At 33.2% G+C, this 18975-nt stretch overlaps 1 protein-coding gene across 2 annotated transcripts in view; it reads right to left on the bottom strand.

Moving 5' to 3' along the window:
- LOC126970402 (DE-cadherin) overlaps positions 1-18975 on the bottom strand; it is a 199558-nt gene that overhangs the window by 65318 nt on the left and 115265 nt on the right. Inside the window, exon 2 of one of the 2 annotated variants that reach the window (XM_050816232.1) lies at positions 8788-8895. The exons of the other annotated variant lie outside the window; for it this stretch is intronic. The gene's annotated coding sequence lies outside the window, so the exon portion shown is untranslated. The remainder of the gene's footprint in view (positions 1-8787; positions 8896-18975) is intronic. 2 annotated transcript variants of the gene reach the window in all.

Raw genomic sequence — 18975 nt, 5'->3', positions numbered from 1 at the left:
TATCTTAAATAAAGATTAGGGGCTATCTGAGAAGGAAAGAAATAAGAACAAAATTAGATTCATTTTTTTTTATGAAAATATGGGACGGACGAGCAGGACGTTCAGCTGATGGTAATTGATACCGCACAGGATTATTGAAAAACCCAAGAATTCTGAGCGGCACTTCAACTGTGCTCGTCACCTTGAGATATAAGTTGTTAAGACTCATTTGCCCAGTAATTTCATTGGCTACGGCGCCCTTCAGACTGAATCACACTAATGCTTGCAGATAACTGCTAAACATAATCTAGCCGGCATCCGGTGCAAAGGAACCTCCCACTGGTGAAAGGTTAAATATACTAATATTAATCATCACTTAACTCACGCGAGATGATCATACGGTCTTCCATTTCTTAGAGTTACCGATCGTCTAGATTCGAAAGCGGAATTTAACGGATGCAAATAATTTATAATTATAACTTAAACATATTGGTACACTGCGAAGTCCGAACGAAATAATATAACAGAGTTTTATCATTAAGAACCGTTATAGTATTTATATTGAAAATTACAAAATATCTGCAGCATGTTGGCAAATCATAACAAGCTTTTTTGTTAAGTCGACATTAAAATGTTTAGTCTGATGATTTAAACATGAAACGATTATGTATCATGTAGTAGGTACTACCTAAATATTTCTATGAACCATATCTAATGTAGATTTAGTTGTCTGTGGCACTTAAACAATTACTGTGCTTTTTTGGCGACATTATATAGTACTGTAAGAATGCTTTTTAGTACATGGAGTATAGACTTTTTCAAAGACTTAATAAAGTATGTATTTATCTTACTAATTTGGCTATTATAAATGACAGATAAAAGTAGAGGAGTACAAAAAATTTAAAACAAGTTCCGCGTTTTTCACCAATATGAAAAGTATAGAACCAGTGCTTACACGTAGAACTTGGCTTTACTAGAGATCATGGCAAAGAATGTGTAAAGTTTTTGATGAGAAAATACTATTTCCTATGCAGAGTCGTTCCATTCCATAAAAGGATTGACGATTGTTGCCATAGATACTTAATGCGTATAAGGATATATGTTTACATCTACCTTAGATATCACAGAACCGCATATATAACATCCAATGTACTAAAATACATTTAGATTTAAGACGAACTCAATTACATGCTATGTTTCTATATGAAAAAGCTATTCAACATTTTCGCATAATAAGATTTTTTAATTTTAAACTCTCCTGCTGGTATTTCGTAAGATTTATTAAATTCCCGTTGCATCAAACTAATGATACAACCAAAAAAAAGTGTGCGTGTACTTATGTATGCACGCAAGAAGTTATACTTCTTTGGCCTAACAAAGCAATAATCCTTAAAATAATTTATTCCTCGTGCTATTCTACGTTTGTAGAAAGAACAATATTGTAAAAATCTTGCAACGATGGCCTTGACAATTATTTATTAACTAACGAATCCGGGCTTGAACCCTTTGCCTGTCCTAATAATGGATAGAGGAACCATAAAAAAATAACGAATGTCGCAAACGTCAGAAAAATTTTAGGAACCAACTTTACCGTGTTACTTTTGTGTTACAGCGATGCGCGCGCAATCTTAAAATTTCACTCACATGTTTTTTTTATAACGTGCATATAGAAGTTTAACTTCAAAAATACTCATTCGATGATTATTAATAAAAAGTGTTATAAATTATAAATGCATAATAACAAACCAACACTAAAACTCGAAATATTGACAAATTGTGCTTCACGGTTAAAACTAACTAATGCTCCTCGTTGGAGAACACATTAGCTCCGTGTAACTTATCGCTGGCGACATAAACAAATGGCCTCATAAATACTGACAATAGTTCGACAGATTTGTTTCCTTCGAGTAATAGAACATTCAGTTGTAGAAGTCAGGAGATTTGGGATAAAGGTGCGACCACACTCTGTCTATTAGTGGAATATTTTTTTTTTATTTAAGGGACGAGACGTGCAGAACGTTCATCTGATGATAACTGATATGCCATGAGCATTATGAGCTGCACTACACTTGAGCTCGTCATCTTGAGACAATATGTTAAGCCTCATTTGCCCAGTAATTTCACTAGCTACGGCGCCCTTGAGACCGAAACACAGTAATGCTTACACATTACTGCTTCACGGCAGAAATAGACGCCGTTGTGGTACCCATAATCTAGCCGGCATACTGTGCAAAGGAGCCTCGCACTGGTAAATACATATCAGCATAATTTAAGAAAATTAATACTTATATACAATTTATGTTAAGTAAGTATTTCGGTTAAGAGATAATCGTTTATTTAAAAGTGTCCATGTTAAATCAACGTGTAAGTAAGTAAGAATTTATTACACATTTGAGATCTGAATAATTTCAACTGGTTTTGTTTAACGAATTCAGCATACAATAATTAATTTAATTGAGAATATTTGAGTGGGTCTGACTTTGATCCATCGCCCAAAAACTATCGGACCCTTAACCCGTTTAATAGAATTCTATTAAAGTACTTTATATTCAAGAATCGTGGCGAATGGCATTTAAGTGTTGGAGACGTCCCGATCCGTTGTTCGTGAAGAAATGTCTTGGAACTTGGAACGAATCGACTTCAACTTATTTGTGACTTGATTTATAACAATTTTGAACTTATCATATTGAAATTCAAAACAATTTGTTATGTTTTTAAAGTGATAACCCTCACTGATGGGGTTAATTACACAAATAAAACTGAAAACAAAATTTTATGAACGATGCGGGACTCGAACCCGCGACCTTGTTTTGTTTTCAGTTTTTTATGTGTAATTAATCCCAGAAGTGAGGGTTATCACTTTAAGAACATAACAAATAGTTTAGATTTGCAACAGCGACATCTTAAGTAAATTTTTCCTAATATGCAAATATTGGGGTTGATTAGGTTATCAACTGTAAAGTAGATCCTGTACATGAAGCCACAACCTGAGAGTTTTACAAGACATTTTTAGATTTATGAACGTTACGTCACTCGAACGGTTGGATAAGTTAGAAAGATCGCTCGCACGGATTGCGCGAGGTCGCGGGTTCGAGACCCGCATCGTTCACAAAATTTTATTTTCAATTTTATTTTTGTAATATACAAATTCATATATTTTAAATCAATATCAACTACGCATTTGATTCAAGTACTGTATATTATATGCCTTAGACCTGAGCTGAACGGTTGCAATAAACACATATATGCCAGCTCGCTTAGACCACTAGGCCCACCAGCTTTGAAAATGTTCACGCCTAATCCGCGGCCGGCTGTTATGCGACATGCGATAGATGGCCGAAAGAATTTTAGGCGATGTACTAAAAAATTATAAAAAAATAATTTACGGTATAAAATTAGTGAACAAGCCGTTAAGTAAAACTTACATCAAGCCGTAAATTAATTATATCTACTCACATAATATAATAGTTGGATGTTGTTAATAAGTAAAACGTAATCCGATCCCTTAATGGATTCTCCGCAGAGAAACTGAGGTTTAGTCTTAACACGCATTAGGTGCCTACATAATGTATGAAAATCTATATGAACTCTTATGTAACGTTACTATGCGGCTTAGGTTTAAGATATTTACTACTGAAGACTTAGTTTTCTGAGCTTACATGCTTTTAATTTAATATTAAGCACACAAAATAGGTATATTTTGCTTAATATTTAGGCTTGAAAAAAAGTATGTGATAAGAAAATCATTGAGAGCAAAATTTAAAGAAAAACGTCTTGGCTGTTGCCTCTCAATGTATTCTTGATAATGTTATGTATATACATAGACACACATATAATGTTGTGTATTTAAAATCACTTATTGAACGTCAAAACTACCACCCATTCAAAATAGACTGCCTCACCTGAGTAGAACGGGCACAAGAAACTCAGCGGGTTTTTTTTATATAAAATGTGGATTACAATGTAATATGGTATAAGAAACATTTATAAATAAAGAGCCTGAGGTGTTCGCTTCATTTCCAGTCTGTGGTATCATTAAGAAAATCGTTTTTGTTATAGTAACCTTTCCCACGCAAACCTTCTTAAACAATTCTTGTAAATTTCGAAACACATTCTTTTGTACATTTTCTGGAATCATATTGTAAAAGCATATACATCGCCCAATAAAAGAGTTACTAACTCGACTTATCCAAGTAGTTGGATATCAAGTTTATGTTTGTTCCTCGTGTTAACATTATGACTGTCACAGTTTCTGGCAAATTCCTCAATGCTAATGTGCATTTTATCCCGAACTTTTGTTTTCTAGGGAGTTCAAGCGTTCGGTCACAGCAAAAAATGTCGGTTGTTATAATATAAAAGCTTCCAAAAACAAAATACAGCCGGCCAACTTAGTATGTGTCAATATGTTTGCACGGAGCGTCGTAAAAGTTTCAGTTTTTATGTGGTTATAAAACACGGAGCTAAATTCGAGTCACGTTCACGTCGCCAGTGCGGAGTCAATCATTGTTTTATTGGACACAAACAACGGGCTTCAAGTGACGATGTAAACCCTTTAGGCAACATGCCCTTTTCAGTTTCGTGTTTTTGTTGTGTAACACTATTAATTGTCGTGCCAAAAGAAATATATTCCCGCAAAATATCTATAGAGACTTTAGTCTGTAGACTGTAGTCTGTATTGTGCCATATTTTAATACATATACAATATTGGATCCAAAAGCCATACTCGTATTTAGAAAGCCATTTTTTAATAGGGCATTCCTATTATTAGCACCTAATTCTGTTTATGTTAGGTTTTGCGTGTGTATTTTTTGTTACTAGCCATCATAATCGTTAAAAAAAACTACGTTAAAAAAACCGACTTCAAAAACTCAAAAGTATAAATTATCTTAATAGAGATTTAATTTAATACACCTTTTATGAAAATTCTATACCATTAATATTAATAAAATTCTATTGCTTGTATGTGCAACCCATTGATAGGGTTTAAGTCGGTGCTTGCCCGCTTGGGTTGTTTGGTTCTAGATGATGCTATCCCGCTCAAAGACACGCGTGGCGGGTGTAGGTACCTGCTATAACATTTGGCTCAGAAAAAATCTCAGCGTAATCGGTGTAGATACATAAAAAATATTACTAATCGAATTGAGAACCTCATCCTTTTCGAAGTCGGTTAAAAATATCTAAACCGACTTTACACTGTAATTTTTAATTATATGGAATAATATTAATAGCTAATAATGTAACAAATGCATATTATGTAAATATGATGTATGTGTGATTGTATTGTAGGGTTAAATGGATACTATCTTAAAATGTTATTTTACTTATCGCCTTTGAAACACCTATACCAAGTTGTACATGGGCTGTGTTATTGGAACGGCGTCAAACTTAATTGACCTTTGATAAATTTGCGCTGCCTACACAAATTTTAGGCCAATATTGACGCTTTGGGATTAACTTCTGATCAAAGACTGATATCATCGGCCTTATAAGCCCGTAGACGTATTAGAGCACGTAGGCTTTCAGATATCTATAAATGCACAGTAGCCAGTAAGGATTGTTTATGATATGTTGGGATTATTTATTACCTGATGTCCACTTATCTCTGTTGGTTTTGTCTTTGCTAGTATTCTGTACGATATTGTCTCTACTTTGCAGTTCCAATATAAATCCAATCTATAAAATGATAGAGGTTTTCATATGTGCGTGCATCACGAAAAACTGCATAGATTTCGTTTTATTCCTCAGACACTTAGCTGTATCTTCATTTAAAATAAAGTTATTGAAGATTTAAGAAACAACGATTTTTATAAGGACTTAGTCCTTATTATATGTTTAAGTGGACAAAGTCGCGGGTATTAGCTAGTTGAAATATTATGGTAACACGCAACAGACAAAACTATAGCTTCATTTTTCGTATTAAAATATCTACCTACATGTATTTTTATATTTAAGCATAGTGACGTCATACCATCGTGAACCTTTCGTCACGGAATACATTGCTTTACCAAGCCTCCTATCGTAGCAGACGGATACAATCAACAGGTGCGTATCTTGAGCCGCGCCAGATGTTTTAAAATCAACTTCAAGTTTTTTAATGCAATCTTAAAGATATTGTTCGAGCTTTTTTTTTTCTTTCACTTCGACTAACCTGCAGTCCTTTGTTCTCTACATATACAGTATTAAAATAAAACACTTTTAAAGGATTAAGCCGCGTGTAATTGTAACTGTGTTTTTACATTAGATTTTTGCGTAAAAGTAACATTTTTATTATTTTTATTATTTTAGTTAACCCGAGGTTTCAAGACCTTTCTTTACAGATCTCGGTTTTAGCCCCCTAAACTCTCGCGTGAAACACTCGCGTTAATTAAAGAAAATACTAAATACAGTATATTTTGCGATATATATTATTTTTTCATTTATGTCTATAAAAAAATATTTTTAAGTCGAGCTTCGACACGATTCCTGCTGTGACCATATTTAAACAATTTTCAATGTCTGGGTGTCTGTTTAAATATTTTAAGATATATAAGTAGAATTATCATAACGAAAATGAATAACGATAGGACAGACATTCAAAACAAATTGAAGACCACACGACATAAGTGAAAGCTGGATGAGAGCGAGGTCTATAATAAGAAAAACATAAATTTTTGGTTGTAAATTCACAAAGTAAGGAAATAACTTTTACATTTGGAAGTAGACAACATAGAGTATCTTCTCTGTTAAATTATCCTTGCATTATGTATTACAATTCTTTATTTATAATCAATAAGCTAACAAATGTAAGTAAATATATCAACCAGTATATATTGTACAATGTAAACAATTATTGTCTAATGGTTGTCCCGCTATCATGTGAAGATTTCCACGTGGAAGCACTGCTATTGTTCGTAGCATTTCTGATGTGGCCGGTATACTAGAGATCAAAGCCTGTGTTATCCAATGTACAAGGTTGAATGCAATCCATTCTGCACGTCTTGGCATAAGTAATTAAGCTATTCATGTCTAATTTTCTTCTATCGCTGATGACAAAGATATGATAGTAATATTTTCATAGATGAGATATTTTCATACATAAGAGTGTTTTCGTATTAGAGTGATTGTAGCAAAGTTAGGATTATGATTTCCAATTACAACCAAACTATATTAGTATTTTTCCATTTGTTTTAACATTATTATATAACTTATTTAATATACGTTCACAAAAATCGTCACCTTTTTGCTCTTAAAAGTGATTTTCATTATAATAGCACTAGAAATAAGGGATTGCTTGAAACTAATTCTAGTAGGCTTCATAAGATACATAATAGCTTTAAGGGTAAATGTATACACTTCTATAATAAAGTCCCAGCCACTGTTCAGGCATTATCTATAGATACATAAATTTAAATGTTTTATAAAAAAAATGGCTCTGTCGTTAAAACTGAATATCTAAGTGATCGAGCAGCCTAGGACTAGATTGTGATTATTTTATAGCGATAGAAATGACTGTACAATATTGTATTATTTTATTGAAAAGAGCGCAAAAAAAAGAATTCCGAGAGAGTTTCTTACGCCGCTTCTTCCCTCTCAGAGCGTCATTTGTTTCCGAAGCGGTAGTAGTATCTAATATATTAGAAATGACATCAAAAAGAATTCTAAAGGAATCAATTTTGAGAAAATAAATGCCTTTTATTATGTACTTCATATTATATTATTATTATTATATAGTACGAGTATTATGCGGATAGCGTATCTGACTACATTTTTAACTAATCAATTTGTTAATTATGTATATTGTAATCTATGATTCGACTTGTTTGCTGTTCTCCATGAAGAATAATATATATAACTACTTTGCGCGTAGTTATCAGAAAGATCAAATGAGACGAGAACGGCAACACGAGCATTCTTTAAAATGCGTTCAAGGGATTCATTGAGAGAAAAGTTAAGTGAAATTAATATTATAACAATACACTGCCAGTACATATACGAGAACCTCCTTTACGCTCATAAGCATTAGCCAATTTAAAAAGAATAATAATGTACATATTGTCAATACTCGAAACAAATATAAACTCGCAATTCCATCTACTAGGCTATGTAAAATTGCTAAATCTTTTAAAGTGGATTGTGTTATATTTTATAATAAACTCCCAAATGATATTAAAATATAAACAATTATAAATTTTTAATGTATCGCAATAAAATAAATGAACACATAAGGCCTATTATAATGTGAAAGATTATTTGAATGATAAAAATAGTTATACAGGTTGATTGTTGAGAAGGTCGGTGATGGCCAAGTCGGAGACTACGAGACTTAGAGGAAAGTCGTGAAATTTGTCATGCCTTCGATTTATAAGAAACCAATAACAACATATTTAGTTTTGTTATATTTCTTGAACTTTTGACGAAAATCGACACGAATGAATTAAAAAAAAAACACCTGTATTATTGAACCAATAGACTCTGTTGCTGATAAGGATGAAACTCTAATGAATATTGTTATTCTTAATTGAATGCTACTGTAACTTTTGTACTTCATCCTGACTTGCATTAAATAACTTATAAAGTTTTAAAGTAAATAAAGATTTTTTGAATTGAAATGCGCGTACATCTTTATTTACTACACACAAATTTGCAGGTGATTGATAGTAAGCTAATCATCTATGATAGCGATATGTTAATAATTTGCGTTCCAGAAAATAAATGTGATAAAACATGTCGCTAAATTGTAGTAACAATTAAGTCTTCACTGTAATCATATCGCTATAATAATCACAGCTTATAAATCATTCTAACGAATGTTGATGGCGTCTTTGTTACCAAAGGATTATATGAAAGTTCAAGCTGTGGACCAAGTTGACCCGTCACTGGCTGGCGAGTTAGCGACTGCATTCCTAAGGTGTGTATCATTGGATGACGCACGATTACCTGCAACAAAGAACTTAGTATTAATCCTGGTGTTTTCCTTTTAGCGAATATCTAAGGTCGGATATACTAACAGGCTGGCCCAATTCAAGGATTTTTTATTGTAAAGCTAAAGGTGAGATGTAGCAATTCTGATTGGTATATTACTACAACACACATAATTTAACACTAAGGTGCCTTTGTACCTATTAAAGGGTTATTTTCAGCGTGAAAATAAGAATATTTATTGATTTAAATATGAATTAAGAAATTCTACTTAACATATGTTGATATCTTTCTAATTTTGGCATGAGTCACCGATAAAGAAAGACATTCCAGGCTCTATACGCATACTCTGTTCTTAGATGCAATCTGCTGTTGCAACGAGATTTGATATGGTACCAATCACTTACCAACAGGAGACTCCCAAAATAGTTCTTCTTTGGATTGCATAAAACCCGTCTTAATTATAACAACATATTATTAAAATTAAATACAATACAACATAATGTAACCTACGTGTGCTTGTAAGCTCAAATGAAAGAAAGGAATGATTTTATTTCAACTTGAAAATAACTCAGCAACGGGCATAATCCAGACATTTATAATTGAAAAGTAAATCCTTTGTTTTGGACGAAACAACTAACATTCTTTAGCATCAGCTTTCTCTGACAGAGATTAAAATATTACGATCCATTCTCGACTTATCTGGTTTAAAGTTTAATTACTGCAGCTTTATTGGAAAGCTATCATTTCGACGTATAAGTTGAAATAGGCTATATAGTCTGTCTAAGTCAAAAGTTTTATACATTGTGGACATACAAATGATTTAAGTTTTCTTTAGTGTTAATTCAAACAATTCAATTGTTTAAAAACAAATATTGGCGGAATTAACACTAAAGAAAACAAATCATTTGTATAATTATGGAGTTCCGCAAAGAAACGCCTACTTCAATAAATTTTCAATGTGGACATATTTTATTACTTAAATTTTGATATATCTGTTAACAACCTATAAGACATTAGAAGTATTCCTATTGGGCGAAACGGTATTGTGGATCGGATAATTTCTTACCTAATCTTAGAAACAATTTCACATTGCATTATTATTGTTACCGATAGCAATGTCGTGTACAATTGAAAGAGGAAGGACAAGTTATAATAAACTTATATATGGTGAAAGAAATTTCCTTGTTGGCTATGATATTTTTTTTGTTTGACAAATAAACAATAATCCGTTTCGTCTGTTTAATGTTAATTTTCTTATCTGTTGAATGAAATGAGCCTCCCACTGGTAAAATCATGTCGTTATTCAGTCATAGCGGGGTATTTGCAGCTATGATGACTAAATGGACTCTTACGTATGAACGAATGTATGTGTTAAGACAAAAATATCATCAGATTATTCAGGGAAGCCCAATTGAATATACCAGCACTACAGCAACATTAAGATGTTGTAACCCAAATCTTAGTTTGAATTGAAAGTGATAAAAATACAGTTTATTTGTCTCCCGATAAAATATTTATCGAATTTCTAGCTGTCCCGACTTATTTTGTTCCCGCGGGTATAACAAATAATCCTTTCTAAGCGAAAGTCTATCCGCCATTTCTGTTTGTGGGTCTTAAAGTTTTAGAGAAAATGTGATATGTATATACGAGTATAAGTTTCTTTATATTGAATTGTATTCATATTGGAAATAACAATAATATTTTAATATTGGAAATGCTGCCAGTATTCTTCCAAGTAGTGATACTTTTAATTTTATGTAGTCATAGTATTGTATATATTGTTGTAAGATTTGTTTTATATAGAGTTAATTGGAAATTATATTAAGCCCTCTCCAAAACATTAATATTGAACATTGACAAAGAATAAATTTTATTTGCCGTATGTTATATTCCGAATATAAGGTATTAAATTAAATTGTAATATACCTGGGCATCTGCTAAATTTCCCCCATGTTTAGTTTGCCGTAGCAAGGTTAGTTAAGGTTAGAAACAGTTTTAAATGTAACAAGAGGGATTTGTTCTATAGCTCTTATTCATCGGATAGTTCCGCAAGAGTCGAAACGAGCCGAGCGTACAAACCAAAAGATAGATCCGTACGCTCGTCTTGTGCTATTGAGCTCTGACAATTGACTCCGCTGAAGAAAAAACCATTTTAAACAGGATAACTAATCCAAACCAACCTACTTAAATACGCAAAAATCGTAAAGTTTGAATGAATCAATGTACAACGTTTGCAGATTAGTTTTTGGTCGTTTTCCAAATCTTACGATTACTCATTGTCAGCCTGTCAAGAACCTCTTAATTAAGAACGTGTGGGGGACGATATTTAAATAACTATCAAATATTAATTGGTCATTTGTTCGATTGAGGCTGAAAATAAAGCTTTTAAGTAATTTGTCTTAAAAAGATAAGGATGTTTGACTTAAATTTTAACACTTCGCGGGTAAATCAATGTCAGAGGGATTAGGTACTAATATTTAAGTATTTATTTATTTAGTATAACATACAAATATTAATTATATAAAAAAACAAAAGCATAAGCATTTCGGTGCTAAGACATATGAGTTTTTTAATAATAATAATAACACATTTCAAACAATAAAGGAACAGGAAATCTCGCTCTCTCTCTATCTGTGTGTGTGTGTGTGTGTTTTTTGCTTGTCTTACTACTTATATTTTACATACCGACAGATCACCCGTTACAATTCTCTCCTCTTACGGCCGTTCCCAAAATTCAGTCTATCATAGCTTACCAGCGATAGAAGTTTGTATGGAAATTGCAATTCACACGTCCCAATATAAGGCGATAAGTATGACTTATCGGGTATATTGGGACAGCTTCAGATTATTGAGAACTTATTACTGACAGTAGAAGGTAGTAATGTATCTCTATCGGTAGATAGTATATTGGGAACGGCCGTTAATCGCTAATAGTGAACCATGTAAGTATACATGAAACCAAGGTACAGGTAAATACATAACAAAAAAAAACATACAAACAATGTAAAACATTGGTCAAAATATTTCGCCAATCCAACTAATCCCGCCAAAAACATTTCGTTAAAGAAATACGATCCGAGTCCACATTGAAAAGCTCATAGGTTATATTGGAAAAAACTCATCGGCCCTCCACAATACCGGCTGGCTAACACCTGACACACGACAGGTGTAGATGTATTCCATCAATTGTGATCGCAGATGCTGGGACGAAACCTATTGTGTTTATTTGGCTTCGAATTCTAGTTAAGAGAGATGGGTATTGGTTTTTAATTACTATCCGTTTTGAGTTTTTAAAGATGAATATTTGTTGCCGGTTGTTATTTGTGCTCTCTGAAATATTGCAGTTAGATCTGATGCTAGAGTTATTTTTATTGTATAACGTCTGTAATTATTTTTCGAATAAATCTAAAATATGTTTATGTAATTATGTACCTATGCACGCATGACGTAATACATCTTTAACGTAACAAAAGAAAAATCCTTGAAAATAATACTCCTCGTGCTATTTTAGTAATGTCGAAAGAACATTATTGTAATTAGGATATATTATATACATACAACCAATAAATATATTATCATACCGCCACGGACGAGTAACAAAATAAGGACTCCGTGTCACCTTACATAACAGTGAGGCACTAAAACAAGCCGGTAAACGTGTAAATACATAGCCCCATGCACACACTTACGCTAATACAAGCCGATCGGCCGCCATTCTTAGATTTGCCATTGTCTGTGACAGATCAGTTTGCGACGCAATAAAATATTTAAAAATGCTGTCGTGTGTTGTGAAAAAGTGTAAAAACAATACTATAACAGAATTTGTGGATATATGATTATTTATGGGAGAAAAAATTGTGTAACTGGTACACTACGAGTAGCATAAAGGTGCTTCACTTGCTAATATCACGGCGCGGATTCCTTCTTTTTTTTACTAGTCCGTGCGTACCGCATGATATTGTTTAATAACATTTATTTTAAAAACAACATTATACCTCTTGAAATTTATTTAATTCTCGTCACTTAGTTGTGGTTCAGTAGACATATGAGTTAAAAGAAGCTTGGTAGCTAAAGTATGATACAAATAAATGGTCTAGTTGACCTACTGACGTCAAGGTGTCGAATTTGCGTGACGGTGTGCGCGCGCATCGTAAAAGTTCAATGATAATTTTTCCGTAACGCGCCAAGCATTTAGGAACCAAAAACGACAAAATCGTGATGATGTAAAACAACTGAAGGTTTACCTCATGTGTTTCACTCAATATCACGAACACTGCATTAAAAACCCAAATTATGAACTACCACAGATCTATATTAAATACTTAATTTTTTTTTAGTAACTTAAATATATAATTATATAATAATGCGTTTAGGAGGCTTTTGAGGCTACCGTAGCGTTCTAGAGCTTCAGGAATGTTTGCTGATGCATCTGTGGATGGTTTCCATGCCATAATACACAATAAAGCGGTCTCCATGTTGCAGCGTCTAGGTGTAAGCAGTAACAGCTTCCTGAAGATGATCAGTGCCAGAGCTGACTGTTCCTTCCGGACAAACTGGATACAGTTAGCTCTAGGTTTATAAATATATTTCACTAATAATACTAAGATAGTAAAAAATATTGTTACTAACACATTTACAAGTATATATATGGAGATCTCTCGGAATTAAATAAATAAAAAAATCATTTTCAATACTTTGCTATTGCTGTCAAGATAAACCATTAAAGAAAATGTATATAATTTAGTTTATTAGAAAGTTATATGTTATACGAAGCAGCGAATAACCAATACATTTCTTTCCCTCACGTATTCAATATTCAATAACATGACCTGATCGGACATTTAAAAAAGCAATAGAAGCACATTACATTGTTTAATAAAAACGCTTGGAAAATGGAATAACCAATGATAAAATATGAAATTGATCATTTGTATTTGAAGGGTTTTGATTTAAAGCACGTTAACTGTTTACGTTGTCCCTTAAAGGATATTTTAAATAATATTTTTAAAACTAGGAAAGGATAAATGTAGGATACTGTTAATAGTATTTAAAAAAAGAATTGAAACCACAATGCAAGGAAATCTTTTTCATCAAAATAACATATTAATATCAGCATAGAAAAAAGAAACACGTTTATATGCGTAATAAAAAAAACTTCGTCATGTGTTCAGGGGATAGAACCTACTTTACCTCTCGGGAACCGGAGCTTAAATTTTGCGCCTTAGACCGCGCGGCCAAACTGACTTGAAAGCAGTAGTTGAAATTACCGTAAGTACCGGCCAATTGTAATGAGACCTGCGATGGGCGAAAAAATTTGAGGAGAAGTAATAAAAGGTTCACTTTAATAATGATAATCTTTAATATACCGATATCTTGAAAACGTAAAAGGTTTTAATATTTAAAACGATCAATCTAGGGCGAATACGTTTTTTCTCGACCGCCAAGCTTGCGGACTACTTTAAGAAGCGGATGAATGAATCATACCTTCTGAGAAACGAAATCAAATATCAAAATCGTGTTACGAATGAGAAATGTAAACATTACACGTTTAAAACTAGGTTGAATTGCTTTAACGTTTCCTCGTCTGAATTTCACATTAAGCGCTTAATATGTGAAAGTTTTTTTTTAATTTCTCAAAAAGTAGACTTTTCCAAGTGTTTAGCGTGCGTAAGTTATTCATTTCCGCAAAAGTTCATTTTGATTTTCTCCTGCCTAACTCGATAATATGCATGAATAAATTATCAAAAAGTTTTCTGTACAAATGTTTTGTATTAAATTATTATTATTTTACAGCGTAAATAAAATTAATGCATGAATGAAGTTTTTAAATATTTTTAAATAAGTTTTACATTTATAATTGTAAATAAATAAATAACGTTCAATTATTGTCATAGAATTGGCTAAATGTGCGGCTAAATCCAAATATCTCTGACTACGATTCGCACAATCATTTTTGGATGCGAAATAAAAATTGAATATTTCCAAAATAGAAAATTGAATATTTCCAAATAGTATAAATATAAAGAGTATTATTTCCTGGCTTGGTTTGATACCACCTGCAACAGCGATATATACCTACTTCATGTTATTTTTCCTTCCAACATAAACCAAAATTCATATTAAAATCATAAAGGCCTTTACTATGTCAAGACCAATTGGTATATGGCTTTGCCAACTCAAAATCCATATAATCGTTTATCGTTCTTGACTTTATGCTTCTCAAAGTATCCCATTTTTCCAATTGATTGAGGAACATTTTCGAGTTCTACAATCGTCCCGATATTTTAGACCATATTTTAAATCAGTACCAGGCGCACATTTCATAGCTTTAAAAGGGTTGTATAAATCAATAATATCAACGATTTTAAAGCCAACTTTGAAACCAATAAACCGTTTGGACGATTCGTAATTCGTAAATAACTATATCATGTAGGTAAGAATACACTTTTGTTGGGAAAATTATAACCGCTGTTTTTGCACTTTGTCGCGGTATAATCTTATGATACTTACTTTACTAAATATTGATCAAAAAATAATATAGCCTTAGTCAATACTTGCAATTATAGTTGCAACCTAGTACAGTTAACAAAAAACCTACGCTCTTGATTGACCTAAAGGTGCCTGATAAATGTAATAATTAATGGAATATTAATTTATTTGCAAGCAGTATTCCCTTGTGTAGTAGACAGCACTACAGTGTTAGTGGGAAAGAATGATAAGCGTCGCCATTTTAGATTATTTTCTTTATTGCCTCGGCTATATCTAATCGCCGCGCACGCACCCTGCCTTTACGGAGTAAAGGCTTACTAATGCTGGCTTACTTACTACTTACATATATACCTTATACATACATATAACATGAATGGCTAAAAGTGTCTTGATCGCAAGTAATGGGTAAATAAAAATATGCGTCGGAAACCTACCTCTGGGTTTACAAGTATAGGAGGCGGTTGTCATATACCATCATATGACCAGAATGTATTCCTCGTTGGCCCTCCTCTTCCATAAAGAAACGGGCTGGTCATCTGATAATGAGTGAGCATAAAACGCAAGAGTTTTGCCGGTCTTTTAAATGTGCATGCTTTCCTCCAAAACCATATGAACTAGTAAGCATTTTCAAATAAGCATTTTTCGTTCTTTCTAAAAATTGATAAGAGTGTTGTCGTACTTTTTAATATATATTTCTTTTTTACAAGCCAAATATTATAACTATATTTTCAATACTATGATTACATAAAATTAAAACGATCAACACGGGGAAGCGTACGAAGAATACTGGCAGCAATTTCGCGTTGGATAGCTGGGCTGATCCGTTGACCGACATAATTGAGGCGAGAAGATAACACTTTGTACATTCTCCGCGGCTGTGGGCCCCACGGGCAAAGAGTCTCCACACTAAAAGGCACAATGATTGCTGCTGTCTTCGGCAGTCGAAGCAGCAGCCCCAGCACCAACTGACGTAACTTGGACAAGAGAAGGAGCCAGAGTGTCGACGCAAGTCGCATCCCACACCAGCGCTCTTCCCCGTGCCCAAGCCACCAGCGTTATTCCATTAGGACGCTTGCCATCGCTGCGGGTAATACCACTTGGCTCTAAAACAGCTGGTGTATTAAGAGTGGCAAATACCCTGCGGAGGGCTTCATTAATGCTGGCGTGACGATTGATACGGCCTGCTGATTTTCGGCCGGATAGCTCATGACGCCCAAGACAGCACATTTGGATCAAACTTCTTTAGAACCTTACTGTGGAGAAATACCCAACATCCAGGTGGTGCGATATAATGATAAACTGTATCAAATTTTCAAGTCTTCCATCTGAAATAAGGTTAATCTCATGATAAATGATACCAGTAACAAGTTCATAGTTCGTACCAGCCAATGGGATTGACAGGATCAATATTGACCACACCTAAATCAAACATGTAGTTCACTGACCTGTAGATAACGATTCAATAACCTTTGCCTATCTTTGTATGTTATGCAAATATCACAACTGATATAAGTTACGGCGCTGATAAACTTACATAAAATACGGAAACTACATTTCAAGTCAATAAATATTTATCAAGTACTTTAATTTAAAGGTTTGAGTTTAGTTATCTGACCAAAAGTACTTCTTCTTCAAATGGTTAAGTTCATATTTTCCCTGACCTGACCCTGAGCTTGTTATCCAAGGTGTCAAGATATGCTGTACATTATGAATTCTGAATAATCATCGGAAACTAAATGTATGGTGTTTATAAATGATTTTTTGAAATGAAATGTGTTGAAAAAACCTATGTAAAGTCCATATGGGGGCCTTTAAAAGTATACCGCATACAACCCACCTTTAAAGGCCGGCAAAGTGCTTGATTTCTCTATTGTTGCAAGAAATGGGTGCGCCCATATAAAGTATTTAGAAAGAAAAATAAACTACGATACAAACAGCAGTGTCAGAAGTGGGATGATTATATGGTTTATTTACATTTATTTTACATTATTACAATTTTACATTTTATTGTGAATACCTATTGGATATATTTAATTTATATAAATAACACTAGAAGCTTAAAGTAAATAAAATGTTCCATGTCATTCAAGCGCAAGTTAATCTTCGTTTCATTAAATTATTATTACACAAAGAAACTATCATTGCTTTATAGTAGGTAGGTTATAATATACGTATGAATCTCCAATGACAGTTGACATTTCCATATTTGACTTGTCATGTCATAATGTTTATCAATATTCTCGCATGATACCTCCTTGATTGTTGATTGTTATCGAATCGTGAGAGCTTTTAGACAGGAAATCATAGCACGGGTGGCCATGGGTCACTCACTTATGTTTATATATATATATATATATATAGGGTTCTAACAACTCAATTGTTTATTTATTAATTAAGCTAGATTAGCAAATATTATATTTGTACAACAAGGTCTTAGATCATAATTACGTCTAGATAGACTATGACAGCTGTGAAAACGAAAAAAAATAGACTTTAGAACTAACCTCTATTTTGAGCAATTCACGCACACTAACACAAACTGTCATAAATCGCGAGTGTAAGACGTACCTTGTCACGCACACTAAACTAATATTCCCGGCTTGTTTTTATCGGTTGTCTAACAGCAAGAGACTCTATGTAGACGTATAAATTATCTAACAACTAGATGATACTTAACTGATACCAATTATTATCAATATTGCAAACAATGTAATACAAAAGTTATGCTGTTAGAAAATAATATCCTTTGACATTATTTTGCGGAGTCGGAACGAGGACACTCTCGTTTGGCATTTGGCGAGTAAGCAGCTAGATACCTCGATCTTCAGGAGCTGCTGACTGACTCGATGTGATAAATAGAACAATAGATATAAAAAAAAAATTGATCTCGTGCCAGATTTTGGCGAGACAACACGTCCTGAGAATGCCTCGTGTAGAGGCGAAACACCTGTCGAATTGTTTAAAAACAAATATTGGCGGAATTAACACTAAAGAAAACTTAAATCGTTTGTATAATTATGGATTGCCGCAAAGTAACGCCTAATTCAATAAATTTTCTTAAAACGTCCATAATAAAAGGTACAATTCTGTGGTAATACTACTAGTCGCCTAGCGCAAAGAATAATGAGCGCCTTCACAATCATTGAACCAGTATTATCGTTAACATTTAATGAATACCGTATTCAGTAGTGTGCATTTAGTTTCTCAGTATTTTTATCATATTTAAAGTCAAAGCGTACCATTTCCCGAGAATTTCAAAAAATAATTTGATAAATAAGCAAACACAACACAACGTGTTACAAAGGACTATTGTATTTTATACTCGGGGGCTTCCATTGTTATAAAATGGAAAACACTTGCTATTAAACTATATTTTATGTTACCAAGCGAGAGTAAATAACTTGAACCAGGTTCTGTTAGCCAAAAAAAGTGTTGATTATTTCTGGTATATCGAATTCAGGTTTGGAGAAACGTTTAATAATTAAGTACATACGCAGGGGCATTATATGACCAGTGGGAGGCTCCTTTGCACAGCATGCCAGCTAGATTATGGATACCACAACGTTTTTCTACCGTAAAGCAGTATTGAGTAAACATTATTGTTTC

Source organism: Leptidea sinapis, chromosome 21, assembly GCF_905404315.1.
Source record: "Leptidea sinapis chromosome 21, ilLepSina1.1, whole genome shotgun sequence".
Lineage (NCBI taxonomy): Eukaryota > Metazoa > Arthropoda > Insecta > Lepidoptera > Pieridae > Leptidea > Leptidea sinapis.
Note: the sequence above shows the minus strand (reverse complement) of the source record. Positions and strands in the feature narration are given on the sequence as shown.